The sequence below is a fragment of the Macaca nemestrina genome, chromosome 1 (assembly GCF_043159975.1).
Source record: "Macaca nemestrina isolate mMacNem1 chromosome 1, mMacNem.hap1, whole genome shotgun sequence".
NCBI classification, from domain to species: domain Eukaryota; kingdom Metazoa; phylum Chordata; class Mammalia; order Primates; family Cercopithecidae; genus Macaca; species Macaca nemestrina.
Window position 1 is genome coordinate 4,940,903 of NC_092125.1, and position 19,327 is coordinate 4,960,229.

General features: G+C 46.1%; 1 long non-coding RNA gene across 1 annotated transcript in view; it reads left to right on the forward strand.

Moving 5' to 3' along the window:
- Positions 1 to 205: 205 nt before the first annotated feature.
- LOC139356408 (uncharacterized) overlaps positions 206 to 19,327 on the forward strand; it is a 52,123-nt gene continuing 33,001 nt past the window's right edge. The window contains exon 1 of the long non-coding RNA XR_011608246.1: positions 206 to 475. This is a non-coding gene — a long non-coding RNA (uncharacterized lncRNA). The remainder of the gene's footprint in view (positions 476 to 19,327) is intronic.

A 19,327-nucleotide genomic window follows, 5' to 3' on the forward strand; every position in this document is an offset into this window, starting at 1 on the left:
ATAATCACTTGAACCCAGGAGGCGGAGGTTGCCGTGAGCCGAGGTCACACCACTGCATTCCAGCCTGTATTGTGACAGAGCAAGGCTTCATGAAAGAAAGAAAGACAGACAGACAGACAGACAGACAGACAGACAGAAAGGAAGACATCACTGGATAGTTCTGTTTTTTTTTTTTTTTTTTGAGACGGAGTCTCGCTCTGTCGCCCAGGCTGGAGTGAGCGGCGCCATCTTGGCTCACTGCAAGCTCCGCCCCCCGGGTTCCCGCCATTCTCCTGCCTCAGCCTCCCGAGTAGCTGGGACTACAGGCGCCGCCACCACGCCCGGCTAATTTTTTGTATATTTAGTAGAGACGGGGTTTCGCCGTGTTAGCCAGGATGGTCTCCATCTCCTGACCTCGTGATCCGCCCGCCTCGGCCTCCCAAAGTGCTGGGATTACAGGCATGAGCCACTGCGACCGGCCAATCACTGGATAGTTGTAAGTCTGTTTTTTAAAAAAAGCCTAAACATATTTTTCCCTCTGTTTCCTATCTCTTCCCTCTGATTTTCCTTTCTTTCTTTTTTCCCTGAAAACACTGGTGATCCCGTAAAGATAATATCTCTTCTCATCTCCGCTAAGCAATTGTTATCTCTACCTAAACAGGTACAGTGTAAATAAATCACGACCAAACATTACTTAAGGGCAACATCCTTCTTGCTCATCTCTCCTGAGTCTCTGCCAAGTAAACCGAAGAACACAAACAAGCTGCACTCCCACTCTTTAAAAGTCATGTTTATTTTCCTTGATTTTAAAATTACTCCACTCATTATGGAGAGTTTGGAAAGCACAGAGAAGAAAAAAAGAAGTCACAAACTCTTATAATCCCACAAACTCTGGGGTCATCTATGTCAAAATTTTAGTCTTAAAGTCAAGAAAAGGCACCTATGAAAAAAAAGGAACTAATACCAACAGTAATATTCTGAATTTTTTGTCTTTTCTTGACCTTATAGCAGGGTTTTCCCAGGTCATCAAATGTTCTTTGAAAACACAATTTTTAATGGCTGCATATTATTTCCTCACTTAGCTTGCCCTTAATTTACGTAACCAGATCACTGTTGTACCTTTAGGTTTCCAATTGTTCAATGTTATATGTCATTCTGTGATAAACATCCTTGTACACCAATTCCTGGGCTAATCTCTGAGAAGCCCAGATGTCAGTTGAGATCATGACATTCCAGGTGACATTGTCTCAAAACTCCCAATTCTGATGGAAGCCAAAGTCATCCTGAAGGTTGCTGCCAATTGACGGGGGTGTGGCCTGCTGGGGGCTGCCTTCCGCTCCTAGGCTGTGTCTATCCTGCCATAAAACCGGGCTCCTTCTTTGGATTTCACAACAGAAAATCACTCACAAGAAGCAGTACTGTGTTTAGAAGACACTGCTGAAGATTTTGGGGGTCCAGAGATGGTGCCACTTAGCAGTCCTCTTCCTCCTTCCCATTTCTACTCTCTACTCTCTGGTCCTTCTCCTGAGTAATGCAGAGCTGTGACCTCATCCTGGGCACTGGTGAGACCGCTTGACATGCAGACCCTTCAGTGTAGAGCTCATTTCCCACCCAACCATTGACTATAGCGTGTTTTTCTCAGCAAAAATTCTGATGCCAGCAGTTAAGTTGATTCTCACACTTAGGAGAGATTATAGTATAGCAGGAGAATTACTAGGCCTAACAATATGAATGCTAGACATTGAAAAATGTTTAAAACCAAGGATGAGAGATGTGTGGATAAGAAGAGAAATAACAGCACCATTCGTCTGGATATTATTGTTTTAGAGACAGTGTCTTGCTCTGTTGCCCAGGCTGGAGTGCAGGGGGGCACTCATAGCCCACTATTACCTTGGATTCATTCAAGCCTTCCATCTCAGCCTCCTGAGTAGCGAGGATTATACCACCATGCTCAGCTATTTATGTATGTATTTATTTTTGAGACAGAGTTTCACTCTTGTTGCCCAGGCTGGAGTGCAATGGCGTGATCTCGGCTCACTGCAACCTCCGCCTCCCAGGTTCAAGCGATTCTCCTGCCTCAGCTCCCAAATAGTTGGGATTACAGGCATGTGCCACCACGCCCAGCGACTTTTGTATTTTTAGTAGAAACGGGGTTTCTCCATGTTGGTCAGGCTGGTCTCAAACTCCCGACCTCAGGTGATCTGCTTGCCTTGGCCTCCCACAGTGCTGGGATTACAGGCATGAGCCACCGTGCCCGGCCCCGGCTATTTTTTATTTCTGTAGAGACGGGGCTTTGCTATGTTTTCTAGGCTGGCCGACAAAGGGTTGGGATTATAGGAGTGAGCACAGTTGTTTAATTGTTGCCGGACTCCAGGATCACCATTTTAATGTGAACAGCCAACTTAGCCCTAGGGGCTGGGCCTAGGAGTTACATTTATCTATTAACAACCTGAGAATTGTTCATTAGATAGGGATTTATAGAAATAATGCTGCACACCTACAACCATCTGATCTTCGGCAAAGCTGAAAAAACAGGCAATCAGCAAAGGACTCCTTGTTCAACAAATGGTGCTGGGAGAACCGGCGAGCCACATGCAGAGGACTGAAGCTAGACCCCGGCCTTACATCACGTACAACAATCAACTCAAGATGGATTAAAGGCTTAAATGTAAAACCTGAAACTATAAACGCCTTGGAAGATAGCCTCAGAGATACCATTCTGGACAAAGAACTTGGCAAAGATTTCATGACAAAGACATCAAAAGCAATTGTGACTGTATTAGTTCATTCTCATGCGGCTATGAAGAAATACCCCAGACTAGATAATTTAAATATGAGGAAAAGAGGTTTAATTGACTCACAGTTCCACATGGCTGGGGAGGCCTCAGGAAACTTACAATCGTGGCAGAAGGCGTCGCTTCACAGAGGAGCAGGAGAGAGAATGAGTGCCAGCAGGGGAAATGCCAGACACTTATAAAACCATCAGATCCCGTGAGAACTCACTGACTCTCGCGAGAATGAGTGCCAGCGGGGGAAAGGCCAGACGCTTACAAAACCATCAGATCCCGTGAGAACTCACTGACTCTCGCGAGAATGAGTGCCAGCAGGGGAAAGGCCAGACGCTTACAAAACCATCAGATCCCGTGAGAACTCACTGACTCTCGCGAGAATGAGTGCCAGCAGGGGAAAGGCCAGACGCTTACAAAACCATCAGATCCCGTGAGAACTCACTGACTCTCGCGAGAATGAGTGCCAGCAGGGGAAAGGCCAGAACCATCAGATCCCGTGAGAACTCACTGACTCTCGCGAGAATGAGTGCCAGCCGGGGAAAGGCCAGACGCTTATAAAACCATCAGATCCCGTGAGAACTCACTGACTCTCGCGAGAATGAGTGCCAGCAGGGGAAAGGCCAGACGCTTACAAAACCATCAGATCCCTTGAGAACTCACTGACTCTCATGAGAAAGGCATGGGGGAAACCATCCCCATGATTCAATTATCTCCACCTGGTTCAAATAATCCCCATTTGACACATGGGGATCATTAAAATTCAAGGTGATATTTAGGTGGGGACACAGAGCCAAACCATATCAGTAACAACAAAAATTGATGAATGGGATCTAATTAAACTAACGAGCTTCTGCACAATGAAAGAAACTATCAACAGAGTAAATGGACAGCTTACAGAATGGGAGAAAATAGTTGCAAACTATGCATTCAACAGAGGTCTAACACCCAGAATCTGTAAGGAACTTAGAATTACAAGCAAAAAACAAACAACTTCATTAAAAAGTGGGCAAAGGACATGAGCAGACACTTTTAAACAGACGACATACAGGTGGCCAACAATCATATGAAAAAATGCTCAACACTGCTAATCACTGGAGAAATGCAAATCAAAACCATAGTGAGATACCATCTCACATGAGTCAAAATGGCTATAATTAAAAAGAAAAAAAAAATAGATGCTGGTGAGGTCGCAGAGATAAGGGAATGCTTATACGTTGCTGGTGGGAGTGTAAATTAGTTCAGTCACTGTGGAAAGCAGTGTGGTGATTTACCAAAAAATTAGAAAAGGAATTGCCATTCAACCCGTTAATCCCATTATTGTGTACATACCCAAACAAATATAAGTCATTCTATCATAAAGACACATGCACACATACGTTCATCGCAGCACTATTCACAATAGTGAAGACATGGAGTCAATCTAAATGCCTATCAAGGGCAGACTGGATTAAGAAAATGTGGTACATATACAATATGGAATACTATGGAGTCATAAAAATGAATGAGATCATGTCCTTTGCAGCAACATGGATGGAGCTGGAGGCCATAAGCCTAAGCAAACTAACACAGGAACAGAAAACCAAATACCACATGGTCTCACTTGTAAATGGGAGCTAAACAATGAGAAAACATGGATACTAGGAGGGGGACAACACACACGGGGGCCCCCTTGAGAGTGGAGGGTGGGAGGAGGGAGAGGAGCAGAAAAAGTATCTATTGGGTACTGGGCTTACTACCAGGGTGACAAAATTATCTGTACACCAAACCCCAGTGACACACAGTTTACCTATATAACAAACCTGCACAGCTGGGCGCGGTGGCTCATGCCTGTAATCCCAGCACTTTGGGAGGCCCAGGCAGACAGATCACCTGAGGTCAGGAGTTCGAGACCAGTCTGGCCAACACAGTGAAATCCCGTCTCTACTAGAAATACAAAAATTAGCCAGGAGTGGTGTCACGCGCCTGTAGTCCTAGCTATTTGGGAGGCTGAGGCAGGAGAACTGCTTGAACCCAAGAGGTAGGGGTTGCAGTGAGCCAAGATCACGCCACTGCACTCTAGCCTGGGCAACAGGGCGAGACTCCATCTCAAAAATAAACAAACCAAAAAAACAAACCTGCACATGTACCCCTGAACCTAAAATAAAAGTTTTAAAAAAGTGATTTATATATGATCTGGAAAACTGAAAGTCTAAAGAGACTCTAGTCTCTGCCTAAACTCCACCCCTCCCTCTAATTCCCTGACTCCTACTCCTTCTCACACTTTTGTGAGATTGAGTTTAGAGGGCAGGTAACTTATTTTACCTGTTATATTAATAGGTTCTTCCTAAATAAATCAAAAAGAGTATCCTAAAATGAGATTATTTCTCCAAATAAATTAATTCATTGGTTTGTATGTAAAACAGGCAGTGTCCCCTTCTCTGTTGTTTTGCTGTCAAATTTTCCAATCTTACAAGGGTCCATTTGCCAGTTGTGTATGTGAAGACATCCAGTTAGTCTAGCAGTGGACTCTGACAGTCCCCACCTCTGGCCTTCTGGAATCTCTTGGCCCCGTGGCTGGCACTCAAACCCAGAGGTCTGAGTTTCCAAGGCCAATGTTTTTCCACCTATCACAGAAACCTCCGATAGCCGTCTGCAGTCTTACTGTGGCCATCATCGCTTCTGCTCTTGTTAGACAGTAGGTGCTTCAGCTCCGATTTGTCCATTGTACTTTTAATTCCACTCTCATTTGGCTCCTGTTAAGTGTTTAAAGAGAATATGGAAAATCTCTGAAGAAAATCTCACCCTCTTGCACCTTCCTGAAGGAAAACCCTGACTGCTGTCTCTCTCCCTGGCTGCGATCTCTCCCTGGCTGCGATCTCTCCCTGACTGCGATCTCTCTCCCTGACTGCGATCTCTCCCTGACTGCGATCTCTCCCTGACTGCGATCTCTCCCTGACTGCTATCTCTCCCTGACTGCTATCTCTCTCCCTGACTGCTATCTCTCCCTGACTGCAATCTCTCCCTGACTGCGATCTCTCTCCCTGACTGCGATCTCTCTCCCTGACTGCGATCTCTCCCTGACTGCGATCTCTCTCCCTGACTGCTATCTCTCTCCCTGACTGCTATCTCTCCCTGACTGCGATCTCTCTCCCTGACTGTGATCTCTCTCCCTGACTGCGATCTCTCCCTAACTGCGATCTCTCCCTGACTGCTATCTCTCTCCCTGACTGCTATCTCTCCCTGACTGCAATCTCTCCCTGACTGCGATCTCTCTCCCTGACTGCGATCTCTCTCCCTGACTGCGATCTCTCCCTGACTGCGATCTCTCTCCCTGACTGCTATCTCTCTCCCTGACTGCTATCTCTCCCTGACTGCGATCTCTCTCCCTGACTGTGATCTCTCTCCCTGACTGCTATCTCTCCCTGACTGCGATCTCTCCCTGACTGCGATCTCTCCCTGACTGTGATCTCTCCCTGACTGCGATCTCTCCCTGACTGCTATCTCTCTCCCTGACTGCGATCTCTCCCTGACTGCTATCTCTCTCCCTGACTGCTATCTCTCTCCCTGACTGCTATCTCTCCCTGACTGCGATCTCTCTCCCTGACTGTGATCTCTCTCCCTGACTGCGATCTCTCCCTGACTGCTATCTCTCCCTGACTGCGATCTCTCCCTGACTGCGATCTCTCCCTGACTGTGATCTCTCCCTGACTGCTATCTCTCTCCCTGACTGCGATCTCTCTCCCTGACTGCGATCTCTCCCTGACTGCGATCTCTCCCTGACTGCTATCTCTCCCTGACTGCTATCTCTCCCTGACTGTGATCTCTCTCCCTGACTGCGATCTCTCTCCCTGACTGCTATCTCTCCCTGACTGCTATCTCTCTCCCTGACTGCCATCTCTCCCTGACTGCGATCTCTCCCTGGCTGCGATCTCTCCCTGGCTGCGATCTCTCCCTGACTGCGATCTCTCCCTGACTGCTATCTCTCTCCCTGACTGCGATCTCTCTCCCTGACTGCTATCTCTCCCTCACTGCGATCTCTCTCCCTCACTGCGATCTCTCCCTGACTGCGATCTCTCCCTGACTGCGATCTCTCCCTGACTGCGATCTCTCTCCCTGACTGCGATCTCTCCCTGACTGCGATCTCTCCCTGACTGCGATCTCTCCCTGACTGCTATCTCTCTCCCTGACTGCGATCTCTCTCCCTGACTGCTATCTCTCCCTCACTGCGATCTCTCTCCCTCACTGCGATCTCTCCCTGACTGCGATCTCTCCCTGACTGCTATCTCTCTCCCTGACTGCGATCTCTCCCTGACTGCGATCTCTCCCTGACTGCGATCTCTCTCCCTGACTGTGATCTCTCTCCCTGACTGCGATCTCTCCCTGACTGCGATCTCTCCCTGACTGTGATCTCTCCCTGACTGTGATCTCTCCCTGACTGTGATCTCTCCCTGACTGCGATCTCTCCCTGACTGTGATCTCTCCCTGACTGCGATCTCTCTCCCTGACTGCGATCTCTCCCTGACTGTGATCTCTCTCCCTGACTGCTATCTCTCTCCCTGACTGCGATCTCTCTCCCTGACTGCGATCTCTCCCTGACTGTGATCTCTCCCTGGCTGCGATCTCTCCCTGACTGCTATCTCTCCCTGACTGCGATCTCTCTCCCTGACTGCTATCTCTCTCCCTGACTGCGATCTCTCCCTGACTGCGATCTCTCCCTGACTGTGATCTCTCCCTGACTGCGATCTCTCTCCCTGACTGCTATCTCTCCCTGACTGCTATCTCTCTCCCTGACTGCTATCTCTCCCTGACTGCTATCTCTCTCCCTGACTGCTATCTCTCTCCCTGACTGCTATCTCTCCCTGACTGCTATCTCTCCCTGACTGCTATCTCTCCCTGACTGCTATGTCTCTCCCTGACTGCGATCTCTCTCCCTGACTGCTCTCTCTCTCGCAGTGTGGAAGAGAGGAAGAACCTCCTATTTTCAGACGTGGCCTGTGGAGGAGAAAACCCCAGGTTGCATCCACAGGGTGGTCTCTCTGGAAGATTCTGGGATAGCCCTGTAAGAGTTAGGTGGAAGAGTCCGGGTGTGATGGTTCACACCTGTAATCCCAGCACTTTCGAAGGCCAAGGCAGGTGCATCGCTTGAGATCAGGAGTTCGAGACCAGCCTGGCCAACATAGTGAAACCTCATCTCTACCAAAAATGCAAAAGTTAGCTGGGCATGGTGGTGGGCACCTGTAATCCCAGCTACTCGGGAGGCTGAGGCAGGAGAATCACTTGAACCTGAGAGGTGGAGGTTGTAGTAAGCCAGGAGCACGCCACTGCACTCCAGCCTGAGTGACAGAGCAAGACTCAGTATTAAAAAAAAAAAAAAAAAGTTAGGTAGGAGGCATGAGTGCCTTCTGATTCCGGAGTTCTGGCACATCACCTCTAGGAGATTGAGAGGGGACCCTCATTCTGCAGGGCAGAGGGATAACCTTTCACCTCCATCCCCCAGATGTGCCCTAGGATGTCCTGTAGACACAGCTTACCTCCCACTCCTATAATCCTCACCAGCGAGCACACTTGGAGGGCTGGTGACTCATTCTGAATCCTAAAGGAGGCTTCCTGAGGATGGGCCTAGTGAACCAAACTTGGAAACAGAAGGTGAGCATGGAGGCAGCGGAGCCCAGCCCGGAGGGAAGATGGCCTGGACATGAGTCATCTGTCCTCATCATTCGCCCAAGGATTTGATGTTCCTTTGGCTGGCATCTATTTTTTCTTTGCAAAACTATTGATCCTGCTGCCAAATGTACCCTAAGCCTACCTTATGCATCAGTGAGATGAATGATAAATTCAGTAACTCGAGGACACAGTAACTAGAGGGCACAGAGGACAGTGCCTTGGACTTTCATCAGCAGACTTAACACTGGTTGGGCCACGGACCCAAGCAGACCTGAAATTTAGCAAGGGATGAGGACAGTAACATTTGGGTTTGTTCACCAAGCCCCCAGCTTGGCACTGGAAATTTTTGGCTTTCTGCAAACAGCTGCACAGAAGCAGTGGCCAAACCCATCTAGTGTGTGATGAGTCATCTCGCGTCAGCATCGTGCAGCACCGACATCCTATGAAGGCTCCTTTAGCTGCTGTGTCAGGTTTGGGCTTTTTCCAAAAGATGAGGGAGCCAAATACCCAAGCCCCCACACTAATGAGCCTTTGTGATTCCATGTAAGCAAACTTATTTCACCTTCCAAGACGCATCTACACTCCCCATTATTCATTGGCTGGCCCTGTGAAGCAAGGCCGAAGAAACGGACTTGACTTAAATCAGAAAAATGAAAACGGAGAGAACTTGGCAGTATGTATCTTTAGGAAAGCATAAGACAGTGTAAAGTCCTTCTCTTTATTCTGAGGCCAGGGCTTTCAACTATAGTCAGGTTAGTCACTGAAACAGATTTCGAGTTTCTAAAGTTTTACCAAGTATGATGATAGAATCTATTTCTCTAGGGATTTTTAAGATATTCATGTGTATGTGATTTTAAAGTGGACAAGGCACTCTTCATATGCATGATCTTACATAAACACTACAAAACTCCAAGAATCAAACATTGATTATGACCTCCATTTTACAGATGAGAAAACAGGTTCCTAAACACGAAATGATTTGCTCAGGGATGAAGTCACAAATCATTGATAGAGCTTAAATGCGGAACCAACATTCTGATTCCAAATCCCACTGATGCTTTCCCCAAACGATACAAGATGTTTTCCTGAAATGTCTTAAAGGAAAGCCCATGTAAATATTTTGAAGAACCCTTCCAACGGCTTACCTAGACTATGTTTCATGATGCTGAGAAATTGATCTACACCTGTGCATCCCTCACATGGCCACAAGATGGCAGGGTAGCCTCGATGATTGAGAAATTGGCTTCATTCCTTGCACCAGTAGAGGGCTGTAGTTCCATGTTTCAAAAAGTATGAAATTAAAAAAAAAAAGAAAAGAAAAGAAAAGAAAAGAAAAACAAAACAAAACAAAACAAAACAAAAGCCATCAGTGTCTACACTGATGAAATAGGATGGTGGGAGGTTTGTTTTTCTTTTTTCCTTTCCTTTTTTAAATTAGGCAGTGAGAGTTCAAACAAGTCTCCATTTTCACCTCTGTGTTTGCTTTTGGAGGCACGAGGTCAGGACTTGGGCCAGCCGCCTAGCCTACATTATTCATCTGTCCAGTTCCAGCCCTGGAACAAATGTGAAGAAATGAAGTAGCTTCAGTCGAGGGAAAACACTGTTGTTATTGTTGCTGGTGACAGTTCTATTTGCCAACAAACATAAAAACATACTTTGGAACTCGAATGGGCTTGTCAGAGGGAACTTTTGTTCCATGTTTGGGCTGGGATGCTTCCAGATAGAAATCAGGCTGGCATTTGAACTTCAGGAGGCAGGGAGAGAGCTGTGCACAGCAGCTACTGACCCGAAAGGCCAGGTCATCAGCTGCAGTTTTCATCTGGGTGTTGTTTGACCACAGCCCACGCGGCTCTGGGTTGCCAACTGGGGTCACTGCCCTGAATGGGTATTATCGGGGAGGAGAGCAGGGCAGGCGGTCCAGGAGGATGGGCTCGCCACAAAAGGGGATTAACAGGCTTTGGATTCTGAGTTTTTGGAAGGTGGTTCTCACTTTGGGGCTTTGGGATAGTGAAAGCGGTCCTGATTCTGGGGGATTTATTTGCTGTCAGGTCTCAATTATCCCAAGATTGTTGGCAGCACCTTGGAGATCCCTTTGCTACATGGATTAATTACTCCAGGGATAAAGCCATCCTCACTGTGTCTGCTGGTGAGCGTTTAGGGTCTGCAAACTCATGTAAATGCCAGTCTAAGGAAGCATAATTGAGAAGGCCAATCTGCCCATCCCCTGCTACTGTTACATAATTCAAGGTGAAGTTCCCGTCCACAGCTGTCTGGGGGCTGCCTCCTCCCTCACAGATGGGAGGAGCTGGCTCAGTGGACTGGACTTACACTAATACGCGATCTATTTGGAAAGAAGAGATGGCGATAAATTACCACCATGGTGAATATCATTAAAACACCGCAGAACCAAAAGCACTGTGTGCACGTTAACTCCGGGTGCCTCACATCGCCACTCCGCAAAGCTCCAGTATCACCAAACACTTTAAATGGAGCTCTAAAGCTGGAAAGGCATCTTAGAGATCAGCGGGTCCAGACGTCCGTGTCTAAGACAGCAAGTTCCTCCTAGGAGGAGTTCGAGAAATGTTTGGTGAATGAGTGAGCCCTTCATTTTACAAATCATGTAACAGCCCCTGGGAAATGAAGCGATTGCCCCCATCGCACACCTCATTGGTGGCAGACCAGGCACTACAGCACAGCTGGCTAACTCTCAGGTTAGTCCTGTTTCAATTCCGTTGTGCTGCCTCGCATTTAAAAAACTCATTTTTATTTTTTTTTCTTTTCAAGCCTTATTTTGATCTACAGTTCACTTCAGAACTACACAGTAATGAGGCAGAAGCCTCTTGGTTCTCACCTTCAGATTCATTTGGTCTCAATTTCCAACCTTGTAAACCTTAACTGACTCTAGAGCTAAATAGTTCAATTTCTAGCATTCAGCCTCAGATTTATGGACACTTATGATAGAAGATTCAAATGTATTCAGTAGATCAGGGTTTGCAAACTTTTTCTGGAAAGGTACAGATAGTCAATACTTTAGTCTTTGCATGCCATACATGCTCGGTCCCTACTATTCAGTTTTGGGGTTTTAGTGCACAAGCAGCCATAGAGAATACATACGTGAATGAGCATGGCTGTGTTCCAGTGTAAAAGAAAAACAGGCAGCAGGGGAAACAGATTTGGCCCTTGGGTCAAAGTTTGCTGACATCTGCAAAGGAGGACTTGGTCTTTGACTTAGTATTTTCCAGCATATTCCAGATCTAAGCAAAGGTGTATCATTCATTTTTGTAGAGTCCATTCACATTCCCAGTCTATCCACCCACCTTAAGAAATATAATTTTTGATTTTTTCAATCAGAGACTTGACAATCCTTATGAGGAAATGTTTCTGTATGGTGCTCTTGGGTTTATATGTCAGGCAGTCTGAGTTTGTGAGATAGTGTCTTGGCTTGGGCTTCTTAACAGGCTGGGTGGTTTAAGCAACAACATTTTATTCCTCAGTTCTGAAGGTGGGAGGCTGGGAAGTCTAAGATCAAGGAGCAGGCAGATCCAGGGTCTGGCGAGGGTCCCCTTCCTGGTTGGCAGGCAGCTTTTTCTCACTGTATCTTCATGTGGCAGAGAGAGAGTGAGAGAATGCTCTTGTGTTTGTTCTCATAAGGGCACTAATTCCATTCATCAGGGCCCCACCCTTATGACCTGGTTATCCCCCAAAGGCCCCACCTCCAAATACCCTCACATTGGAGAGTCAGGCTTCAACATATGAATTTTGGGGACACACACACATTCAGTCCATGGCTATAGGTAGGTAAAGCCAACACAGTAGCAAACTTGAGAGATGAAGAAACTGAAGAAGGAGGGTTGGAGACTGCAATCTTAACTAATATGTGCCCAACACTATGCTATGCCAAGCACGGTACTACGTCACTGACTTTGCAAGATCTGGGGGAGATTTTCATTATTATGCCAACTTTATAGATAAATACTGAGAGATTAGATAATGTGCTCAAGTCTTATTCTAGGAAGCAGCAGAGCTCTGTCTAGAACTCTACCTAGTTCTGTCTGACCCTAATGCATGCTCCGTCCCCTGCCCCACACTGAACGGCTCATTCTTACGAGTCATCACCTGTTCCAGAGGCAAGGGTGGCATACTAATGATCTGTCCACACTCAATTCCCATACACTCTCTAGGAGCCTGATGTTTATAAGTGCTTGAAGGGATGATTAGTTGTTTTTTTTTTTTTTTTTGATGGAGGCTTGCCCTGTTACCCAGGCTGGAGTGCAGTGGTGCGATCTCGGCTCACTGCAATCCTGCCTCGGGGGTTCAGGCAATTCTCCTGCCTCACCTTCCTGAATAGCTGGGATTACAGGCGTGCACCACCACGCCCAGCTAAATTTCTGTACTTTTAGTAGAGATGGGGTTTCACCATGTTGGCCAGGCTGGTCTCAAACTCCTAACCTCAAGTGATCCACCTGCCTCAGCCTCCCAAAGTGTTGGGATTACAGGCGTGAACCACCGCACCTGGCTGACAAGGTCTTTTAATTGTAAACTTTAATCCAATATTCTCTTTGAAAATAACTGTCTATCCCTGTCCCAAATCAGCCTGACTACCAGATTTGAGTTATTAGGTGCAGGAATTCCCCCCTTCTTCCGCATGACGTTAGGACAGGTGGTGGTGGTGGTTTAGGAGTCCTCCCATGCCCAGTCAGCACTGGGGCAGGGGTGGGGGTGCCCATGGGAGGCAGGGCTGTCAGGCTGTGTGTGGGGCCTGGGGAGAGAGCCCCTACTTCCTCATAGAGTCCCTGCCTTCCGCTCCGGGTGGGCACAGGAGAGCCACCGATGGAAACAAAAGCACCATCGAGAACCTCGGAGACTGATTCTTTCTCAAAATTCATGTCCAATGTAGCCATTCTGGGATGCACACATGGTCCTCAGGCTGACGCCCTGTCCTTTGGTGGGTTGGGAATGATGGCTCGTGTCCACGTGACTTTGGAGAGGCTGTTCATCTCCTGTCGGTTTCACTTTCCTTCTGGGGCTGAACCGGCCCGATGCCCCTTCCAGCTAGAGGAAGAGAGAGCAGCCGGCGACACGCCACGGGTTCTCCCTGCGAGGCTGGAAGGGTGGTGAAATCATTTGAGATAAAAATATAAGAGGGACTGAGCTTCCCGCGGATCCAGAGGCCACCTCGTGTGTGGCAAATTCTGGAGACTTTTTTTCTTGTACCTGGACTTCTCCTTTTTGGAGGCAGACCTCAATTCATCCCCAAAGAGAAATCTGAAATAGCAGAAAGAATTTCAAATAGGATAGGAATTTGGGTTCTGCCAAGATCCAGGGAAGACGCAGGGTGTGAGGATTTCAGGGGAGGTGATGGAGGGGGTGGGTGGAAAGCGGCTGGTCCCCCCTCCCCTCGCAGGAGGCCTTGCTGGGACAGGCGAGCCCAGGGTGTGCAGCTTGTCTGCTTGGGGCATGTGACTCACCAGCTTCATGTCCGTTTTCCAGTCGGTAAATAAGGGCATGGGTGATAATTTCAAATGTGTGCTACACACCAAAGTCGGGCTGAAGGCACAGGGCTTGCTTTTTATTTATTTTTTTCTTTTTTTCATTGTAATCCTTTATAATATAAAGGTTTTTTTTTGTCATATTTGTCATATTTGGTGCTAAATTATTTTCCAGTTTTTGTTAACTTTTTTTTTTTTTTCTGTTTGAGACAGGACCTCACTCTGCTACCCAGGCTGGAGTGTACTGGTGCAATCACAGCTCACCGCAGCCTCTAACTCCTGGGCTCAAGTGCTCTTTCTGCTTCAGCCTCCCAAGTAGCTGGGAGTACAGGCACACACTAACATGCCCGGCTAATGTTTTTGATTTTTAGTAGAGATGAGGTCTTGCTCTGTTGCTCAGGCTGGAATGCAGTGGCACAAACATGGCTCACTGCAGCCTTAACCTCCCGGGCGCAAGTGATCCTCCCACCTCAGCCTCCTAAGTAGCTGGGACTACAAGTGCACACCACCACACCAGGCTAAGCATTTTTCTTTACTTTTAAATATTCTTTATTTTTTGACATCAGAGCATTTAATGTAATTAATTCTAGAAATACTTTCTTTTTTTGAGACAGAGTCATGCTCTGTCACCCAGGCTGGAGTACAGTGGCACGATCTTGGCTCACCGCAATCTCTGCTTCCCAGATTCAAGTGATTCTCCTGCCTCAGCCTCCCAAGTAGATGGAACTACAGGTGTGTATCACCACGCCAAGCTAATTTTTGTATTTTTTAGTAGGGATGGGGTTTCACCATGTTGGCCAGGCTGGTCTCAAACTCCTGACCTCAAGTGATCCACCCACCTTGGCCTCCCAAAGTGCTGGGAAGCATGAGCCACTTGTGTCTGAAAATAGAAATATTTTCTTTCATAATTTTTTTCACATTGTTTTTTTGCTTTATGTTTTTATGTTTTATACTTTGCTTGCACAAAGTTTTTTCCTTCTCATGTGGAGGAGATCAGGTATTTATGTACAACTTTCAATGGTTTTATTATTTATGTTTAACTTTAACATTTTTGTTTTCAAAATTTGAAATTAATTCATACACATTAAAAAATTCAAGAAACGTGTGTGTGTGAGTTTTCATGAGAAATGGAAATACCACATTCACACACAATTGCGCTACCTTTCCCAGAGACAATTACTGTTACAATTGATGGATGAATTCTTCAGACTTCCTCTCAATTTGAGGCATATGTGTGTGTGTGTGCGCATGTGCACACATGTATGTGGCATTTATTTTTACATAGGAAAATATACATGCATACAGTACATATTATTCGACAGCTTGGTTGTCTTCACAGGACACTAGCTTTTGGAGATCTTTCCATGTGAGTGCACGTAGCTTTGCCTTATTCTTCTTAACTGTGTAATATTATACAGTGTACATATACTGTAATTTATACATGACGTTGCAATTCATTTAAAATTTGTGTCAGTGAATGATGTTAGATGAAGATGCAAATGGATTTCCCTCCCCCAGACAGCAGCCTTCTCCTGTGTGCTGGGGAGATGTTTTCTTTCTCTTTTTCTTTTTCTTTTTCTTGAGACAAGGTTTTGCTCTGTTGCCCCGGCTGGAGTGCAGGGGTGCGATCTCAGCTCACTGCAGCCTCGAACTCCAGGGCTCAATTGATCCTCCCATCTCAGCCTCCTGAGTAGCTGGGACTACAGGCACATTCCTCAAGCCTGGCTAATTTTTCTAGAGACAGGGTTTCACTATGTTGCCTGGGCTGGTCTTGAACTTCTGGGCTTGAGCAATTTGCTCCCTTTGGCCTCCTAAAGTGCTGGGATTACTGGCATGAGCCACTGCACCTGGCCTGGATGTTTTTATAGTTTGCTTTTTAAGACAATGCAGTGGACAGCACATTTTAGAAATAAGGAGAGCAAAATCTGTCTACCACTCTGCACTGTAGAAAGTGCTTCCCATATGAGATTTCACTGGAATCTCACTGAGACTCTAGGACATGGGAAGTATTATTTTTTCCTGTTTTGCACCTGGGCAGGTAAGGCATAAGGTGGGAAGTGCGAGGTCAAGGGGTCGCCCAGGCTACACATCTAAGTGTGGAGCTGGGACTTGAATTCAAGTCTCCTGACTATGAGTCCAAGCTTTCCTTGCACTGCAGCCAAGAATTTAAGAAGTTTCACCAATAGAGAGGCAACGATTCCCTTCCTCTCTCCCTGCCACCTGTTCTCCCTTCCTTCCTTCTTTGAACAGTTATTTATTGAGCTTCTACTGTGTGGCAGGCACTGTGCGAGGGTTTGCCATGAGAAAGCCTCACGACTTGCAGAAGGTAATTCTTCTCAGCTTCAGCTTCCTTATGTGTGTAATGATCTGTGAGGTACAACGAAGCTCCAAGATCCCATCAGAAAGATGCATCCAGTTAACCAGGAAATTCAATTCACCAAGTCACCAGTTGCCTTGAGCACTCTGTTTAAACATCAAGGATTTACTGTTGTATTTTGAGAGCTTCATAGGGTCCCCTCACTGGAAGGGGTTCTGTATAACCCATTGGTCTGTCTGACCCCTTGCTTTGGACAGGTGAATGATGCATTTTTCAGGAGAGACATTTCCTAGTCTTTCTGTTCCTTTTTGTGTTGCTGTAGGTTTAAAACAACCATTGATTATCTCAAGTCTCTGTGGCTCCGGAATCTGGGCCTGGCTGAGCTGGGTCCCTCTGGCTCAGGGTCTCTCGCCAGGCTGCAGTCAAAGATGATCCTGGGATGGAGCCATCTCAAGGCTGGGCTGGGGGAGGATCCACTTCGCAGCTTACTCACTGGCTGTTAGCAGGATTCGTTGGCAGGATTCAGTTCCTTACTGGCTGCTGGCTGGAGACATTAGTTCCTTGCTATGTAGGCCTCTCCACTGGGCAGCTTGCAACATGGGACCTGACTCTCTTCACAGCAAGGGAGTGAGGGAAGGTGTGCTAGGATGGAAGCCACAGTCCATTGTCACCTCATGGTGGAAGTGAGGTCCCATCACCTCTGCCACAGAGGCGGGGACCATCGAGGGACATTGACCACAGTAGGAATTGCCGTGTTCCTTAGCGGAAGCATAGAAAGGCCAGGTAATTCTGCCGAGGTCATACAAGAGATGGTGGAGGAGCTGGGTGACAACCCAGGTAGTCTGACTGCAGAAGCTGCTCTCGTTGCTACCATGCTGCACTGTACTGCCCCACAGTTAGAATGCCAGGGGATGCATTCTCTGAACTGAGAGGACCAGAGGGCACAGGCTCAATCATGAAAGGTACTGGCTAGGACAGGGACCCTTAGCCTTTTTCTTGCCACTGCAACTATTGTGAAACACAATTAGAGGAAAAGTTAGCATCTACTTAATGATGGCTATCTGGTGCCTTTCCTTTGTCTCAAAGTTTAAAACACATGCATTTGCCCATGAAGATTTGCAAAAAAAGTATGCAAAAGGACACAGACAAAAGCGTATCTCCTATACCTCCTTTCCCCGGCACTTCACTTCCCTCCTCAGTAGCAGCCCCTAGTACCAGTTTCTTGCCTGTCCATCTAGAGATATTCTCTGCATGTACAAGCTTGTGAGAGCAATCTTTTTTGGTTGTTTTTAAAAAATACACACACAAGAGTAAAAAGGCAACTCACAGAGCGAGAGAAGATATGGACTTATCCAGTCTTTAGTAAAAACAAACAAAAATCCTACAAATCAAGAAGAATGAGATGGATGACCCAACTAGAAAATGAATGGAAGACGTTTTACCAAAGAGGAAAGTGAAATGGGCCTTGACACAGGAGATGCCAAACCTCACTAGTCGTCAGGGAAATGTACCAAATGGCAAGGAGATGCCCCCTTAACCCGTGGGGATGGCAAAACCAGAGAGGGTGGGAAATGCCAAGAGCTGGTGCACACCAGCAGGGTATGAGTGAGCCAGTTTCTCCACAGCCTTGTCAACATGTGGGTTGCCGCTGTATTTTATAAGTCACTCTTATAGTTGTGCAGAAATATCCTATTGTGATTCCAACATTCCTTTCCCTCATAGGTAGGGAAACCTAAAGTCCCTTCTCATGCTCACTGTCATCTGTAGGTCTTCTGTGAAATGCCTGTTCCAGTATTTCCCATTATTTACTTGGATTATCTGTCATTTTATGGTTGAATTTTGAGAGTTATTTCTATATTCTAGGTTGTTTCCTTTCTTTTAAAGTTTCATTGATAATTTTTGTTTTTGAGATGGGGTCTTGCTATGTTGCCCAGGCTGGTCTCAAGCTCCTGGGCTCAAGGAATCCTCCTGTCTCAGTCTCCCAAAGTGCTGGGATTACAGGTGTGAGCCACTCCTTGTACAGGTGAGTGCCTGGCTCCTTGTTCTTTGCCTTCAAAATGGACTTTAGCTATTTTTGGCCTTTGTTCTCCCATATACATTTTTTTTTTCTTGGATCAGCATGTCAAGTTTTATCTGAACTCATCAGATTTAGAGAACTGTGGAGAGTTTCTGAAGAAGTGGCATCTTTATGATATGTAGTCTTCTCATTCATCAATGCGGTCTAATTCTCCATTTATTCAGGATTTCTTTTATGCCTTTTGATAGTATTTTGTAACTTTCTTCAAAGAACCTTGAACATTGTTAGAGGAGACCCTTGCTCTTTGATCTTGGTTTCTATCCGGAAGGATTTCCCCCAAGCACACTTCCTTCCCTTCACCCACTTCACCTTTGGAGAGAGGGAACGGCCCATCTAACGTCAGATTATCAAAGACCACCTAAATTTAGCTCCATCTTTTTTTGGTGGGTGAGTAAGAAGCCTTGTTTCTCTAGGATAGGTTTGTATTTTGCTGGAGGTCCTGTTGAATACAAGTTGTGACAGTAGCATCGTGATCTCATTCCTCGCCTCAGAGAAAAAGTTTCAACATTTTCCCATTAAATACAACGTTTCCTGTAGGTTTTATATAGATGCCCTTCATCAGTTTTAGGTAGTGTCCTTCTATTTCTAGGTTGCCAAGAATTTATGTCATAATGAATGCTGAATTTCATCAAATTATCCTCTGCATTTATTGAAATGATCATATGATTTTTCTCTTCTGTCTACAAGGTGAATTACACTATTTTTTGGATAACTTTTAATTTTGGTATCCTTTAAAACATATAAAAATTGAAGATTTGTGCAAGGAACTCTTATAACCCTTTACCCAGATTTACCAGTTGTTTACTTTTTACTTCATTTGCTTTATCATTCTTTCTTTACACACATATATATGAGCATGTTACTTATTTTCGGTACCACTTTAGACTAAATTGGAGATAGCATGTCCTTTTACCCCTAAATACTTCACGTTATATTTACTAAGAACAGAGACATTCTATGGCAGGAATTCAATGAAGCAGGAAATTAAACTCTGATACATTCCTATTTCATATGTGTGAATATTAAACCAACT